This window comes from Ovis aries, chromosome 2 (genome assembly GCF_016772045.2).
Source record: "Ovis aries strain OAR_USU_Benz2616 breed Rambouillet chromosome 2, ARS-UI_Ramb_v3.0, whole genome shotgun sequence".
Lineage (NCBI taxonomy): Eukaryota > Metazoa > Chordata > Mammalia > Artiodactyla > Bovidae > Ovis > Ovis aries.
This window is the reverse complement of record NC_056055.1, coordinates 147,780,145-147,792,409: the sequence shown is the minus strand read 5'-3', so window position 1 is coordinate 147,792,409 and position 12,265 is coordinate 147,780,145. Positions and strand designations below refer to the sequence as shown.

General features: G+C 41.9%; 1 protein-coding gene across 2 annotated transcripts in view; it reads right to left on the bottom strand.

Moving 5' to 3' along the window:
• Positions 1-12,265, bottom strand: part of DPP4 (dipeptidyl peptidase 4) — an 80,937-nt gene that overhangs the window by 67,379 nt on the left and 1,293 nt on the right. The gene's annotated exons all lie outside the window — the stretch shown is intronic.

Sequence of the window (12,265 nt, the reverse complement as noted above, 5' to 3'; positions counted from 1 at the left end):
CCAGACCTTTTGTGTCCCCTTCTCCTTTTTTCCCAAGCCCTAGAGGTACCTCCTCGGAGAAGGTGATGGCACCCCACTCCAGTACTCTTGCCTGGAAAATCTCATGGACGGAGGAGCCTGGTAGGCTACAGTCCATGGGGTCGCGAAGAGTCGGACACAACTGAGCAACTTCACTTTCACTTTTCACTCTCATGCATTGGAGAAGGAAATGGCAACCCACTCCAGTGCTCTTGCCTGGAGAACCCCAGGGACGGGGGAGACTGGTGGGCTGTCTATGGGGTCGCACAGAGTTGGACACCACTGAAGTGACTTAGCAGCAGCAGCAGAGGTACCTCCTTCCTACAGCTCCTGTCTCTTGCTTACCTTAGAAATGTTTTTGTTGTTGTTGCTCTAATTTGTATGACCAATTCTTATATCAGATTTCTCCGCTGAAACATCTAGTGTGATTTCTATATTTGCCACGTCTCTGTGAAGATTTACACATCTTACCTGTAAAAAGAGAAAGTCTCTTTTGGCTAGAAGATTACAATATCTAGATCCAAGGTTGGCAAACTTCTTATAGGTGGTGGTTTAGTCTCTAAGTCATGTCTGACTCTTGCAACCACATGACCTGTAGCCTGCCAGCCTCCTCTGTCCATGGGATTTCCCAGGCAAGAATACTGGAGTCGGTTGCCGTTTCCTTCTCCAAGGGATCTTCCTGACCCAGGGATCAAACCCAGATCTCCTGTGGTGCAGGCAGATTCTATACTGACTGAGTTACTAGGGAAGCGCCTTTCTTATAGGGCCAGATGGTAAATATTTTAGGCTTTGCAACCTCTCAGATTGGCCACTGCAGCCTGAAAACAGCCACAGACCACAGGTAAATGAATGGACGTGGCTGTATTCCAAATAGAACTTAACTTGCAAAAATAGGCAGTCAGCCCTGGCTATGGCTTGATGACCCTATCTAGATATTCCTCGGAATGGTCAGCAACCATTCTGGAAAAAAGAAAAAGATGCTCCCAAGATCAGTTAGAAATACAGAAGCTGATACTGAAATTCTCATTGTCTTGAAACAATACAAATATCAACATAAGACGTCAATATATATGGCAGAGAAGTGAAATTGGCAAAATATTCATGTCTCAAATTTCAGCTCAAGATGGAAATATCTATAGCCACTGGTGAAGACATGCAAGGCTGAAGGGACTGCCTGAACTAAATCCAGTTCACGCTGCCTTCTCCCCAGTGAAGAGCCAGGAGGCTCTGCACACACAGGAAGCCAGCATAAACAGGACCTCAGGATGGCTTTATTCCTTTCTGAAATGCAAATTGTCCTATTTTTTAAAAAATTCTGATTATAGTCACTCCCTCACCCTTTGCTAGGACTCTTCTGAGAATAAAGAAACTGGATAATAGTGGCCAAAATTAATATTGACAAGGCTTTTATTCCTCACTATGTTGACTGACTTTAATCAGTGTAATCCAAGGTGATGAGAAACAGTTGAAAGTTAGAAACATCTTAACCATATAAATAAATGACCCAGAGGCCTGTGAAACAAGCTACTATTTTAGCAAAGGTCTGGTTTCTCTTGAAAAATAGTCAGTAGTTGTAGTGAAACATCAAAGCTAAAAATGATTAGTTTGGAGAGAAAACTGATTAGAGAATATCTCATTTGGGGAAGCTGAAAGCTCTAATACTTTGTCACTGAAGAACTCTCCAGAAGGATTTATAGGCATTATGAGCACGGCTACTCTCTGTGACACCTGTTTGTCTTCCAAGAGATGAAGAATATGATTACTGGAAAACAAAACTACCACAGACATTGCCCTTTCCAGCATTCACCCAGCAAAACTTTCAAGAGTGTGAGACAAGTATTATTATAGTCCATGCCTCTGGGACTGTTTAAAATTTTTTAATGTTAAAAATATAGAGAGAGGGAAAAGTGAAAGTGTTAGTCACTCAGTTGTGTTTGACTCTTTGCAACCCCATGGACTGTAGCCTGCCAGACTTCTCTGTCCATGGAATTCTCCAGGTGAGAATACTGGAGTGGGTAGCAATTCCCTTCTCCAGGGGGTCTTCCCAAGCCAGGGATCAAACCCAGGTCCCCTGCATTGAAGGCAGATTCTTTACCATCTCAGCCACCAGAGATATAAAGAATAATCATTACAAACGCTCACAGAAACCTTCCAATGTGCTATTCTAGCATCACACACTTATTAACTTATTTTCATCCCCATTTTACAGGAAAGGAAACAGGTATGGATAGAAACCAGACCCAAGTCCCATGACTAGTAAGCCCCAGGCAATAGAGTTCTGAAGCCTGAGGTCATAACCACCATTGTAAACAACCTAAGTGTTCAGCAGAGTGAGGTATATGGTAAATGCTTGTTAGAAGTTTCCATGAGTTAGCATAGATGCATTAGACTTTATAGAAGTGTCTAGATGAAATGCCTGCAAATAATCTAAACAGGCAGCTTGGTAGTATCATTTGAACCTGGGACAGTAGGTAGGTTACATTAGAATATAATTTTTTCTGGTGCTCTGAAGTCAAAGAGGCACTGATTCTTTCTGTAAATCCTAAAATTTTTCTCCCTGAAGTGTTATTAAGGATGGCAACTCTGCGACTTCTGGAAAGAAAGTTGTAGCACCTTCTTTCCTTCCAACTCGTAGCTCTCATCTTTTCCCCACACTCATGAAGAGTAGTCAAGCAAGCTTTATAACTGGTTTCTTTTCTTCCTGCCTTTTCCCCATGTTTCCTAGATTTTAAATATAACAAATCTTGAATAACTCAGGCCCCGTAGTACACATATTCAAGAGTATAAAGTTTTCCAGTGAAAAGATTCAATGATTCCTCCTTTAGAGCAAAAGCCACCATAGGGGCTTGCTTTTTCCTGGGCTTTTCACTTCTGGCTGTCCGTCCTGCCATTCTTTAACCCTTTCCTTGGCACTTGGAGTCAGAAATGGGCCTGCCTCAGGCTCAGATCCGGGTTCCTCTTGATTCCTTAGAGGCTCTGAGGTTTTTCAGCTCTTCTCCCACATCATCTTCACTGCCTTTTCATTGCTTACTTCTGTCCTGGGCTTCCCAGGTGGTGCTAGTGGTAAAGAATCCATCTGCCAACACAGGAGACATGGGTTTGATCCCTGGGTCAAGGAAGATCCTCTGGAGGAGGAAATGGCAACCCACTCCAGTATTCTTGCCTGGAGAATCCTGTGGACAGAGGAGCCTGGTGGGCTACAGTCCATGGGGTGGCAGAGACTTGGACATGACTGAGCAGCAGCTCTCTGTTAGCAAGCACAGGGTGTGCCCATGTCAAACAAACACTGACCTTGCTGCCTCCTGTAGCCATCTCCTTTTTTCTTCTCTTGAACTTAGCAAATTTCTGAAATAAACAATCCACATCTGTGGTCTTCAGTTTTTCACGGGCCCTCCTCATGCTCTGGAATTACCCTTTGCTCCATCCATCACACTTTGCTACCTCATCATCTTCTTTGGTATTTACTTTCTATACCAAATTGTTTGCCAGTTAATCAAGTAATTTTCTATGGCTAGTTAAAAATTTAGTCTGAACAGTCACATCTTAAGTAGACTGTAAGTAAGCTGAAAGGATGAATTAATTTTATCGAAAAGCTGCTAGCACTGTACTGTATGAATAGGTGAGCATGCTCTAGTAGCAGATGGCTTGACCCCATATTTATGATTATAAGAATTTTAATAAGAATTAAAGTAACATTTAAAAATGTTCATCAAAAATATGTTTGTACATGAGCTCTAAGATAATTTCTTTAATTCACCAAATATTTATCAAGCTGTACTGGGCTGAGTGGGCTTTACAGGTGGTGCTAGTGGTAAAGAACCCACCTCCCAATGCAGGAGACATAAGGGATGTGAGTTCAATCCCTGGGTAGGGAACATCACATGGAAGTGTGCACGGGAACAGAAGAGGTTGGTAGGCTATGGCTTATAGGGAGGCACAGAGTCAGACATGACTGAATAGACTTACCACCACCACCACCAATGCATTGAATAGACCCCCAAAATCTTTATGTCCACTGAAAACCTCAGAAAGTTGACTTTATTTGGAAATAGGAGTTTAGTAGATGTAATTAGTTAAGTTAAATGATGTCATACTGCCTACCGTATAGCTCAGGGAACTGTGCTCAAGGTTATATGGCAGCCTGGATGGGAGAGGAGTTTGGGGGAGCATGGATATACATAGATGTATGGCTGAGTCGCTTTGCTGTGCACCTGAAACTATCAACATTGTTAATCGGCTGTACTCTCCAATGTAAAATAAAAATATAAAAAATGAAGTCATGCTGCACTGGTCATACTGACTGGTGTCCTCATAAGAAGACCATGCGACGTAGACAGGCTTTTGCTGACTTGGAAAATGAAGAGGATCATGCAGAAAGAGAGGGAAGAAGGCCATGTAAAAATGAAAGGGAAAATCGGAGTCACCGAGCTACAAGACAAGCAGCATCAAGGATGGCTGGTAACCACCAGCAACTGGAAGAGGCAAGGAAGGTCTCCTTCCCTAGAACCTTCCGAGAGAGTACAGCCCTGCGACACCTTGATTTTGGATCTCTGGGCTTCATAACTGTGAAAAGAATAATTTTTTGGTTGCTGTAGCCCCTCAATGTTCGGTAATTGTTACAGCAGCACTAGGAACGTATCCACTGTGTCCTCAATGTTCTGAGCACTAGAGATCGGAGTGAACAAAACATGAAAAATTCCTGCCCTCGTGAAGCTTACATTTTAATGGGAGTGTGGAGATATAGGAGCAAATAGTAGGTAAATAATGCCTTTTGTTGTTTTTCCCAGGTAGTGCATTGGTAAAAAGTCCACCTGCCAATGTAGGAGACTTGGGTTCCTGGGTCAAGAGGATCCCTGGAGAAGGAAATGGCAACCTGCTCCAGTATTCTTGCCTGGAAATTCCATGGACAGAGGAACCTGGTGGGCTACAGTCCACGGGGTTGCAGAAGAGTCAGACATGACTGAGTGACTAAAACAACAACAAAAATACCCTTATGAACTGGATAAAGTATAACAGTTTATCTGTGCTTTTTATGAGAAAATTGGGAGTAATTTCCCTCAGATATTTCTGATCTCCTCCATTTTCTGATTTGTATCTTAAATGTTACAAACTCAATTCTTTCTATTCTTAATCATTTTGGATGCCAAGAGAAAGCAAGTGCTGGGCTCAAAATTCCTTCAGGACCAAAAAAGGCAGCATCAAAACACCGTGTTTTACCATAAATGCATTTGGTTAGGGAAAAAAAGAAAGAAGAGAAGGAGAGAGTTATATGATCAGATTCTTTAGAGAGCAGAGCTAGCTTGATCAGTAGCTTGACATCTATTTTCTTTGGTTAGCAAATTAAAATTTTCCAATGTAATGAAAAATGAGCAATCAGAATATCTGATATACCCACATAGACCTCCCCTTTCTTTCTTTTAGAATCTCCAGTTCAACTTGGGTAATTCCCTTTCCCCTTCCAAGAGCTAAGGAAAGAGCTTCTTCCTGGTCCTAAAAGATGAGTCTTGATTTATCTAGTCCAAGCATGTCAATCCATTTCCCCTGCCAGAGATCAGTTTAGAATAGACAAGTGACACAAATCTGGCCAAGGAGACATGCGGGAAAATCTGCCTTGGGCCAGGGGACTTTTGGAAATAGTTTTCCTCCTTGATACAGAGACTGTGAATGAGGAACAGCAATCTCTCTGCCTCGTGAAATGGCTGTGTGAGCAAATCATGTGTTGCCGCAGCTCGACCTGAGAGGACAAGCTTGAGAATGAAAGCCAGCAGTATGAGAACAGCAGAGCTGAAAGTGACCTCAGGCTCTTGAAGAGGTTAGGAGGACCACTGCAACTCTAGAACAGTCCTCCTCTGCACCTCCAGTTACAGAAGACACTAGCAATAACACAATGTGTGTGTTCAGTCACTCAGTCATGTCTGACTCTTTGTGACCCCATGAACTCTAGCTCGCCAGGCTCCTTTCCATAGGGATTCTCCAGACAAGAATACTGGAGGAGATTGCCATGCTCTCCTGCAGGGGATCTTCCCAACGCAGGGACTGAACCTGCATCTCTTTTGTCTCTTGCATTGGCAGACAGCTTCTTTACCGCCTGCACCACCTGCGAAGTAATAATGCAATAGTAAGACTCTATAGCTTAAATAACTTTGGGCCAGATATTCTGTTACTTGCAGCCAAAAGTATTCTATCTGACACAACTTTCATACAGAATCAGGATGAGGGGAGGGGTTTTACAGTTTTGAGAGCTAAACACACAGGTGAACTGCAATCCTGGGAGCCAGTCTACTCTTAAGGCCCCATGGTTGGAAGGATTATATCCAGGCTCAATAATTATTAACCCTTTATGCTTGGTTGGTTTCCATATGAACTTTCCTGGGCAGCATTTATCATGTTCTCTGTAGAGCTTCCACAGCACTTTGATCATTTACTAGAAGGCCACTTGGGGCTTTTTATCATAGTTAATGTTTATGCTTCTTTTAATATTGTGAATTATTTGAGGGCAAGAGCCATGTCTATTGTTTTTATATCTCCAGTGACCAACAAAGTGCCTGATGTAGAAAATACTCAATAAATATTTGCTGGATTAAAGAATGACCTTCTGTTGACAGACTGGTTGCATAATGTAGAAGGTCCGCAGAGCCCTGCCTTGGAAAGCGGAAATGTATCCAAGTAGGATGAGAGAGTTAGAGGAACCACTGTAGGTTAGCTCTTGTGGCAAGCATAGAACCATGAGAGCAAAATAAAGCTCTCCATTTGGCCTGGACCAGCCAGTCAATTGTTCAGGGAGTCATCCTTATGTCTGCCCCTTCCATTGATTCCATCCTGTCCAAGTAAGCATCCTCTTTCACCTGGATAAATCACTCCCCACCCTAAACCATGATCTAGACCAGAGTCAAAGACATTTTAGAAATACAAACAAGGTCATGCCACATTCACGCGTGAAACAGAGAAACTCCTTCCTGTGTCCCTCTGTCTTCTTGATCGCTTGTGCTTATTATTGCAGACAGTTAGCTAAAGCCAATGGTTTATCATTAAGTTTGAAAAGATTTCCCAGGAAGTTGTGACTTTGAAGCACAGTACACAACTGCAAGTATAGTACTTAGCAAAATAAAACAGCTAACTCAGAAGTGCTGATTTTGTAGTTTCAGTTTGCTCTCAGATTGAGAGACACACCCTCTTTGGGAGGTCACGAGGGACCTCTGAAGACTAAAGGTAAAAATATTTACAAGATAATTGATTTACAATAATGAAAGCCATAAAGCATGATTAGTCATTAAGTTACAAAAGCTGCCACAAAAGTAATTCTTTAAAACAGTTATTCATGGAAATCAGTGGCTTTCCAGCTGGCTCAGCGATAAAGAATCGCCTGCCAAAGCAGGAGACACAGGAGACAGTGGTTTGATCCCTGGCTCAGAAAGATCTTCTGGAGGAAGAAATGGCAACCCACTCCAGTATTCTTCCCTGGGAAATCCCATGGACAGAGAAGCCTTGCGGGCCACAGTCCATGGGGTTGCAAAGAGCAGGACACGACTGAAGTGACCGAGCATACACAGAAATCAGCAGACATAGGGAAGGCTAGAAGTTACAGGATCTGAATTCCCAAGTACTAATACTTCCTCACAAAGCACTAAACTTCCATGCCTCAGTTTTATTCAGTGTATCAAGTCAGGAAATTAAGACCTTCTCTGACCTGGATTGTTTTCTGAGGATCAAATGAAATGACACAACACGCATTAGAAGCATGGTAAGTACTATACCTGGACCAACTATCACCACTGAAAACACCTATAAGACCAGTCAGAAGAGAGGTGACAAAGAATTCTCTGGTGATAAAGAATCTGCTGCGCAGTTCAGGACATGCCTGTTCAATCCCTGGTCCAGGAACTAAGATTCCCACATGCTGCAGGGCAACTAAGCCTGCTTGCTTCAACTAGAGAAGACTGTGTACCATGATGAAGAGACCAAGGGCCACAAGGGAGACCCAGTACAGTCAGCACAGTCAAAAAACAAAACGAAACAAAACAGTGGTATGTCAGTTCTGGACTGGAAGTCATTGCTTCTCTACAGCTTTGTGTAGGAATAGAGGTAGCAGCAGCAAGGACTTTCCCCCAGAACACTTAGCATTCAGGGACTAGCAGTCATGAAAGGAAATACAGTCATACAGAGATGAAGCTGTCAAATTTATGCTAATATGGCCACATTAATTTTATACTCGATCACAAAGTACCAACTGTAGAAGCACGGTGTCTAAGCATGAATCCCAACTCTGTGGAACTTTGAGCGAGTTCCTTAATTTCTTTGGTAGCCAGCCTCCAAGATGGCCCCAATGAGCCATCATACCCCAATATTCACAGCCTGTGCAATGCCCTCTCACTTTGTGCCAGGGTTGGTGTGTATGGCCAATAGAACACAGCAGAAGTGGTGGAACATAACCTTTGAGGCTAGGTCAAAAAGACTCTGAGGTTCCCTACTTGGTTGTTCTCTTAGAGCCTTCATTCTAAGGGGAGACAGCTGCTTGGAAAGGCCCATCCTTTGGCAGGGAACTGAGGCCTCTGGGTAACAGCTCCGTAAGAGAGCTTCGATGAGGACTGCCCAGCCCCAGTTAAGCCTTCAGATGATGTGTTGACTGTAACCACATGAGAGACCTTGAGCCAGAATCACCCAGCTAAGCCTCTGACAAATTCCTGACCGACAGAGACTGTGAGATAACAAATATTTGTTTAGAGACAATTCATTATACAATAATAAATAACTAAAGTACCCTCTCAAGATTTCTCTAAATCTTCTGTAAAACTGGAGATAATAACCTTTGTCAAAGCGTTGTTGTAAGGATCAAATGAGAAGTGTGTTGAACACCCTTGCCCAGTACCTGGCACAGAGTGAATCTGTGTTGGTTATTACATCTTTGCACCTTCTCTTCCACAGGAAGGTGGTCCTGCATGTACTTGCTGTCACATTTCCTAGGTTCAGCAGTTTAAGTCAAAATTTCAAGTACACTGATCTAGCTCTAGTCAGTCTCTTGATGTCACTTTTCCCTGACCATCAGTTAGGCAAGTAGCCTTCCCTTTTTCTGACCCCTTTTAAGATGAGAGGCAAGATGTCTAAGATAGAGAAATTTAAGGCACATGCTATAGCTAGGGAACCAAAAGCCAAAATAGCTGGCCTGAAAAAGGCCAACCCACTGACCTCAGGAACACTCTACAAAGCTTGATAACTGAGTGAGCTTGGAGTCAGCTAGAGCTTTTACAGGGCTCTTTGTTTAGAATTTGTCCTCTGAAATATACAAAGCTTTCATTCAGACTTGCTTCTGTGTTTTTAAATCTGGAATAGATCCTGGACTTCCTCAGGCAAACTTCATAGATGCTATCTTTTTTTTTTTCTTCTCTGATTATTCCTGTCTCCTCCTTCACATTTGGGTTTTCTTTTATTACTGGTGGATGGCAGAGCAGTCAAATTTCCTATGCACTGAAAGAAGATACTGAGGAAATTTACTGCTACAGCAGTGGAAAGAATACAAGAAGAACCGATATGTCTCTTTCCCATAACAAAACCCAGTGAGAAAACTGACAAATAACAAAACTCAATAATAAAACAATTTGACAACTATTTTAAAAACTCAGCCTATATCATAAAGAGGGAATTAAAGGGATCGCAAATACTGAGTGAGAAGGTTTTATTGCCTCTAAGCCATGAAGATTTCAATTCCACCATAAGTAAATTATTTTTATATATTTTATTGCTGATTCTCTGAAAAACAATGTCTAAATATGCAATATCCTTCTCTCTTAGGATATTTGAGGAATTTAAAATAAAATTCAATCTGTTATGATATATACAGAAGGAGGTAAACTTTTAATATTACCTGGTGAAATGTATAACTTCTGACCTCAAGGAGCTTTTATTCTAAAAAAAAATTGTGAACAGTATTAAGCTTACACCTTTGTCTTTGTCTGTCTCAGTCTCTCTCTCTCTGCTCCAAGTATGTCCAGAGTTCTGCCTAAGTCAGCTCTTCATATGGAAACACTTAACCTTATAAACCAAACTCTCTGGGGGATGAACTTGAGTTTGCTCATTTCTTCTTCCCTTTTCTCTTGGCTTTTTAATACTTTGCTTTCCACATAATCCAAAACTTTATTTTGTTGTTCTATCAAAATCTTTCTTCCTTTTCTCTTTCCTTCTTTCTTCCCCCCCCCCCCCCACTTCCTTTCCTTTTCATTTATATTTCCTCTCTCCCAACTCACTTCTTCTCTTCCTTTCTGGTTCTGACTTTAAAACCTTGATGGACAATATCGAGGGACGCTTCTTGGGTGATGTGTCTGGATCCTTTGTAAAAAGGTTATCCCTTATTGTGGTTCAGAAATGGTATTGCTGGCTTAGCAAAAAAAGCTGAGCTTTTATTTTTGTTCCTAAGGGAGGAGTTGAAACAAGATAATTTCCTTTTTCTCCTCAAATATACATACATGCCAATTAAGAAATACAGGAGAAAAATAATTTGATTGTCTAAGTGTAAATAAAGCACACAATGAAATCACATCTCCACCCAGTAGTTTAAGAGGAGTTCTCAGCCACCCTATTCCCTTACTCCCTACGTTTCCAATTATCAAAGTCTAACCATAGCCTCCAAATTCTACTCTGCATCATCAGTCTCCTGGTCACTTCCTTTTCTTCCCCTCCAGCCTTGTCCCCTGTCCGTCCACCTTCCCACTGTCCTGCTCCACATTGCAGGCACACTAGAATTTTCCATCATCCACAGGTTAGTCTTGCCGCTCACTCTTTTCTCTTGCTAAGAGTCCTCGTATGATCCCAGATAGAGGAGGTGATATTGTGTCTCTAAGATGACTCACAAGTCATTCTAAATTTTCTTGAAAACTTCATCCAGGAGCTGATATTAACTCTTCAGGCCTCCCCACAAAAGAAACCTCTCGTGAGACATCTTTCCTGGAAGTGATCTTCCTAACACTCTGAGAAGTTTGCTCAAGCCTCTCTAAACTTCCTCACTGTATCATAATAAAAGTTAGGTGGAGACATGTGAACCTCTCTGGAAGTCCCCTTAAGAGAATGTCATTGAAATCTTTGTTCAAATTTCATTTGGAGAAGAGGCTAGGTATGGTTTAAGGGAAATGGTGAGACAGCCCCTCCCCAGTCTGTATACTTCTTCCAGCAAAACAAAATCCCTGTAGTTAACTTAAACAAATCCCACGGAAGTCAGCTGCATGACTCAAGCCCCTAACTCATTCCACTGCCATCTCAAGTGACTTATTATCAAAGTTTGATGTTCCTTTCAACTTTCTTGAAGGGAAGTTCTGATAACTACAATTTCACCCATTCTGCCAAGGAGGCCTGGGTGCCTCACAATATGTTAGAGATGGACTATCCAGGTTACTTTGATTTGTTTGCATATCTGTTTCCCACTAGCTTGTAAACTTCCTGAAGTTGGAGGTCTTTATATTTATAAAATTTAATCTTTGGATTTGCAGCGACTTGCACAGTTCCTGGAACATAATGTAGGTCATGTGAATATTTACTGATTGTATGGGCGACCCATCCTTTCTCCACAGGAAGGCTTTGTGTGCGTGTGGTTGTTTAAATATACAAAGTACCACTTTATGAAAGCAGTTATATTTTAACAGCTTGTAACAAAGAGTTGAGAAAGTGGACAGATGCCTACCATTTAACAGCCTAAAATGGTGGTAACCATGGCTTTTTAAAGTTACTGAAAATTATTATCAATAGGTCAACAGACTCAGTTATTTAACCTTTGGCACCTTTGCTCTGGCCCTGAAATTGCTGGCCAAATATGATTTTTGATGGTTCTACAAACTAATTCTGAACTGTCACTTTGAAATCTAGATAAGACCTCCCAGTATATAAGCACTGTCTACACATTTCCTGGTTGACTAGACCATCAGAGAAGGCACTTCAGTTATCTGACTAGAATGTGAATACTTAAATGAAAGAACTATTTAAAAGGAAGTAGGGCCACAGGGGAAGGAAATGGCAACCCACTCCAGTGTTCTTCCCTGGAGAATCCCAGGGACGGGGGAGCCTGGTGGGCTGCCGTCTATGGGGTCGCACAGAGTCGGACACAACTGAAGCAACTTAGCAACAGCAGCAGCAGCAGGGCCGGAGGAGACCCAGACTAGTTATTCTCACTTGTTTGTATCCAGTACTGTGCATTTCGTTATATGGATGTTTTATATTAAAAACTCGGACTAAACTGAAACAGTGAAGCAAGCTAAAAGAAACCAAG